Raw genomic sequence first — 6,440 nt, 5'->3', positions numbered from 1 at the left:
AGTACCCAGTTTATGCAAAATGTGATTTCCCAGTAAAGTTATTTTGAGATCTGGCCATTCGGTAGCAATTACGAGATGATAATATATTATTCTTTGAATGACAATATTATAATTTACCAATGTTTTCGAATAGTAATTCCGTGATTTGTAATGCTGGATTCACTGGGTGCATTCGAGCCGAAAAAAATTCTGAATTTCACCGCGACTGTAAATGCTGTTTTTGGATATAAATATGAACTTGATGGAACTAAAAATGCATGTATTGTATAACATAATGTCCTATGAGTGTCATCTGATGCAGATTGTCAAAGGTAAGTGCATAATTCTAGCTAGTTTTCTGTCTGTTGATGCCCTTCTTTGAATTGGCTAAACATTACACGCAGCTATTGTCAATGTACTCTCCTCACATAACCTAACTTTATGCATTCTCCGTAATGCCTCTGAAAATCGGACAGCGTGGTTAGATTTAGGAGATATATCTTTCAAATGGAGGAAAATAGTTGATTATTTGATTTTTTGAAATGATTACTCTTGCAGTTTTGAATTCCCCGCCATGGTCACATGACAATGAATCCCAATACCGGGATAAGATCGGGATAAGATCCTCAACAGGTTTTAAGGGATATAATGTAATTAATTACTTCATCCATGTGATAATTCTGTATTGTGGTGTTCTTAGGACCACACAGAACCATGGTTCTCATAATTGAAAGAAAGCCTCATTATCTACTATGCACCACAGTCAATTTATTCCCTCATGTTGTATCAACTTAGAAACGTGATGCATTACTGACACTTTCAAGTCAACACAAAAGTGTCTAGATGGCAGGTGAAATTTTGAATCCCAATGATAATTCAATAAGCTTTGACTAATCCCTAAGGTTTGTAAGACACTGGGTTAAGAATAATTAGGCAATGACTCGGCTTTCTGCAAAAGGTCTGTACAGTTTATTCAGAGACCGTTCTAAAGAAAAAAATTAGGATTCAGTCCTTTTATAATACACACATACATTCCTATCTTTAGACCACTCCCTTCTCAAACAACCAGTACTTTTCCACTAATCACAAATAACCATAAAAGTTGCCACATTCTTCAAGGCTTTCACCTCCCCTCCCCCTTTATGACCCTCTTGGTTTGAAACCCTCCAAAGATTTTCTATTACCAACTTCACTCTGTTTATATCCCTACTAAAGGGTATAACCTCAAAGTTTTACAATCCTAACCGATCTACCCCCATCCTGGTTTTATCTTCTCATAACTATCAAACTTTTCCCCCTATCCTACAATTTCAGAGTGGAACACTTAAGTCATTATCCTAACCCATAGAAATTATTCTAACAGGAGTTCAAATGCAAAGTCCCATTTTCTATGAAATCATGTGACTTAGGCTGCTAAATCACACTCAAAGAGATGGTAGCATAACAGGAGGGATAGACCTAAAGGGGAAGTAACATTTCTGCAGAAGAGGTGGGGATGTGGTGTATAAATGGTCTTCTTCAAATCTCTGTGCTTTGAGTATACGTTTTTTTCACCACCCCTAACGGTAGCAATTGTGGTGGTGACAGGAGCAAGAAGTTGAAATGTAAAATCATGTGACTTAAGCTGCACTTATGGTGGTACAGTTGAAGTAGGAAGTTTACATACTTAGGTTGGAGTCATTAAAACTACTTTTTCAAACACTCCACAAATGTCTTGTTAACAAACTGTTGTTTTGGCAAGTCGGTTAGGACATCTACTTTCTGCATGACACAAGTAATTGTTCTAACAATTGTTAACAGACAGATTATTTCCCTTATAACTCACTGTATCACAATTCCAGTGGGTCAGACGATTACATTCACTAAGTTGACTGTGCCTATAAACCGATTGGAAAATTTCAGAAAATTATGTCATGGCTTTAGAAGCTTCTGATAGGCTAATTTACATAATTTGAGTGAATTGGAGGTGTACTTGTGGATGTATTTCAAGGCCTACTTTGAAACGTAGTGCCTCTTTACTTGACATCATGAGAAAATCAAAAGAAATCAGCCAAGACCTCAGAAAAAAAATTGTGGACCTCCACAAGTCTGTTTCATCCTTGGGAGAAATTTCCAAACGCCTGAAGGTACCACGTTCATCGGTACAAACAATAGTACGCAAGTATAATCCCCTTTGGACCACGCAGACGCCGTACAAGAAGGAGACGCGTTCTGTCTCCTGGAGATGAATGTACTTTGGTGCGAAAAGTGCAAATCAATCCCAGAACAACAGCAAAGGACCTTGTGAAGACGCTGGAGGAAACAGGTACAAAGTATCTACAGTGAGGGAAAAAAGCATTTGATCCCCTGCTGATTTTGTACGTTTGCCCACTGACAAAAAAATGATCAGTCGATCATTTTAATGGTAGGTTTATTTCAACAGTGAGAGACAGAATAACAACAAAAAAATCCAGAAAAACGCATGTCAAAAATGTTATAAATTGATTTGCATTTTAATGAGGGAAATAAGAATTTGACCTTCTCTCAGTCAGAAAGATTTCTGGTTCCCAGGTGTCTTTTATACAGGTAACGAGCTGAGACTAGGAGCACACTCTTAAAGGGAGTGCTCCTAATCTCAGCTGGTTACCTGTATAAAAGACACCTGTCCACAGAAGCAATCAATCAATCAGATTCCAAACTCTCCACCATGGCCAAGACCAAAGAGATCTCCAAGGATGTCAGCAACAAGATTGTAGACCAACACAAGGCTGGAATGGACTACAAGACCATCACCAAGCAGCTTGGTGACAAGGTGACAACAGATGGTGTGATTATTCGCAAATGGAAGAAACACAAAATAACTGTCAATCTCCCTTGGCCTGGGGCTCCATGCAAGATCTCACCTCGTGGAGTTGCAATGATCATGAGAACGGTGAGGAATCAGCCCAGAACTGCACGGGAGGATCTTGTCTATGATCTCAAGGCAGCTGGGACCATAGTCACCAAGAAAACAATTGGTAACACACTACGCCGTGAAGGACTGAAATCCTGCAGCGCCCGCAAGGTCCCCCTGCTCAAGAAAAAAATACTTAAATACATGTCATTTTGTCCTGAAACATTTAAAGCTGCAATAGGTCACTTTTTGGGTGACCCCACCAAATTCAGAGAGAAATTTGAGTTATAGATCTGTCATTATCATTGAAATCAATTCAAAGAAGCTTAGATCTATGATATGTGCACAATTTCTATTCTTCCCATTCTTAACTTTCGTTTTTGAATCTTTACTTTTGGATTTGTTCACCAGCTTCAAACAGCTGAAAATACAATATTTTTGGTTATTGAAAACATATTTCACAGCTGTTTCGATGGTACAATGATTCTCTACACTATACTTGCTTGTTTTGTCACAAACTTATATTAGGCAAAATATTTGAATTTTAGCAACCAGGAAATGGCAGAGAGATTTCTGCATAATATACCTTTAATTGAAGTACTGTAGAATTCCATTCAATGTATACGAAACGCTTCAGTCTGGTTTTAGACCCCATCATAGCACTGAGACTGCACTTGTGAAGGTGGTAAATGACCTTTTAATGACGTCAGACCGAGGCTCTGCATCTGTCCTCATGCTCCTAGATCTTAGTGCCGCTTTTGATACCATCGATCACCACATTCTTTTGGAGAGATTGGAAACCCAAATTGGTCTACATGGACAAGTTCTGGCCTGGTTTAGATCTTATCTGTCGGAAAGATATCAGTTTGTCTCTGTGAATGGTTCGTCCTCTGACAAATCAATTGTAAATTTCGGTGTTCCTCAAGGTTCCGTTCTAGGACCACTATTGTTTTCACTATATATTTTACCTCTTGGGGATGTCATTCGAAAACATAATGTTAAATTTCACTGCTATGCGGACAACACACAGCTGTACATTTCAATGAAACATGGTGAAGACCCAAAATTGCTCTCGCTAGAAGCCTGTGTTTCAGACATAAGGAAGTGGATGGCTGCAAATTTTCTACTTTTAAACTCGGACAAAACAGAGATGCTTGTCCTAGGTCCCAAGAAACAAAGAGATCTTCTGTTGAATCTGACAATTAATCTGGATGGTTGTACAGTCGTCTCAAATAAAACTGTGAAGGACCTCGGCGTTACTCTGGACCCTGATCTCTCTTTTGAAGAACATATCAAGACTGCTTCAAGGACAGCTTTTTTCCATCTACGTAACATTGCAAAAATCAGAAACTTTCTGTCCAAAAATGACGCAGAAAAATTAATCCATGCTTTTGTTACTTCTAGGCTCGACTACTGCAATGCTCTACTTTCCGGCTACCCGGATAAAGCACTAAACAAACTTCAGTTAGTGCTAAATACGGCTGCTAGAATCCTGACTAGAACCAAAAAATTTGATCATATTACTCCAGTGCTAGCTTCCCTACACTGGCTTCCTGTTAAGGCAATGGCTGATTTCAAGGTTTTACTGCTAACCTACAAAGCATTACATGGGCTTGCTCCTACCTATCTTTCCGATTTGGTCCTGCCGTACATACCTACACGTACGCTACGGTCACAAGACGCAGGCCTCCTAATTGTCCCTAGAATTTCTAAGCAAACGGCTGGAGGTAGGGCTTTCTCCTATAGAGCTCCATTTTTATGGAATGGTCTGCCTACCCATGTGAGAGACGCAGACTCAGTCTCAACCTTTAAGTCTTTACTGAAGACTTATCTCTTCAGTAGGTCCTATGATTAAGTATAGTCTGGCCCAGGAGTGTGAAGGTGAACGGAAAGGCTGGAGCAACGAACCGCCCTTGCTGTCTCTGCCTTGTCGGTTCCCCTCTTCCCACTGGGATTCTCTGCCTCTAACCCTTTTACAGGGGCTGAGTCACTGACTTACTGGTGTTCTTCCATGCCGTCCATGGGAGGGGTGCGTCACTTGAGTAGGTTGAGCCACTGACGTGGTCTTCCTGTCTGGGTTGGCGCCCCCCCCTTGGGTTGTGCCGTGGCGGACATCTTTGTGGGCTATACTCGGCCTTGTCTTCGGACGGTAAGTTGGTGGTTGTAGATATCCCTCTAGTGGTGTGGGGGCTGTGCTTTGGCAAAGTGGGTGGGGTTATATCCTGCCTGTTTGGCCCTGTCCGGGGGTATCATCGGATGGGGCCACAGTGTCTTCTGATCCCTCCTGTCTCAGCCTCCAGTATTTATGCTGCAGTAGTTTATGTGTCGGGGGGCTAGGGTCAGTCTGTTACATCTGGAGTATTCTCTTGTCTTATCCGGTGTCCTGTGTGAATGTAAATATGCTCTCTCTAATTCTCTCTTTCTTTCTTTCTTTCTTTCTCTCGGAGGACCTGAGCCCTAGGACTACCTGGCATGATGACTCCTTGCTGTCCCCAGTCCACCTGGCCATGCTGCTGCTCCAGTTTCAACTGTTCTGCCTGCGGCTACGGAACCCTGACCTGTTCACCGGACGTGCTTGTTGCACCCTCGACAATTACTATGATTATTATTTGACCATGCTGGTCATTTACGAACATTTTAACATCTTGACCATGTTCTGTTATAATATCCACCCGGCACAGCCAGAAGAGGACTGGCCACCCCTCATAGCCTGGTTCCTCTCTAGGTTTCTTCCTAGGTTTTTGGCCTTTCTCAGGAGTTTTTCCTAGGGAGTTTTTCCCAGCCACCGTGCTTCTTTCACATGCATTGCTTGCTGTTTGGGGTTTTAGGCTGGGTTTCTGTACAGCACTTTGAGATTTCAGCTGATGTACGAAGGGCTATATAAATACATTTGATTTGATTTGATTTGATTTGATTCCTATGGAGCACTGCTCCTACTGGTGAGTGCCAATATGACCGACCGGTGGCTTCAAAGCCTCTCAATAGACTATTGAAAGCATCAGCAACCCAGGGTTTATTGGTTGTGCCTGGGGCTGAGTTTCTGACAGACATCACATAGCCTGACAGTATAAAGGCAACTGAGGTAGGTGTTCTCTGGGCAGACTCCCATTAACCTCTTATTAAGTACCTGACAGGTCTACACTCCAAAACCTAGAATTGAACAGCAAACTGTAAGTAACCTGCATAGCCTACTTCTTTATTATTTGCAAGTCCAATTGTGTATCTGGTACATGTTGTTTCCTTATATATTTTTGCATAGTTCTGCAATGCATAGATTTAACTTTTTGTTTTTGAAAATAATGCTGTTAGAGTTTGGGAATATTTTAAAATATACTTCAATTCATTGGTGACAGGTGTGGTTAGACTATAAAGGGCAAAATATTATGTCAGCACTGAGCTCAATGTCTGCAATTGCCCAAGCTGCAACATTCCAAACTTTACAAATTGTGAGTAGCCTGGTGGAACCAGCCTGATCGCTGCAGTCAGCATTCTGCTACGTGAAAGTGAAATAGAATGTTGAACGCAGCAATCAGGCTGGTTCCACCAGGCTATAGCGTGAGGGCTATTTAGGGGAAATTTTGGTCATTGT

The sequence above is a fragment of the Salmo trutta genome, chromosome 11 (genome assembly GCF_901001165.1).
Source record: "Salmo trutta chromosome 11, fSalTru1.1, whole genome shotgun sequence".
Lineage (NCBI taxonomy): Eukaryota > Metazoa > Chordata > Actinopteri > Salmoniformes > Salmonidae > Salmo > Salmo trutta.
This window is presented reverse-complemented; position numbering follows the sequence as displayed.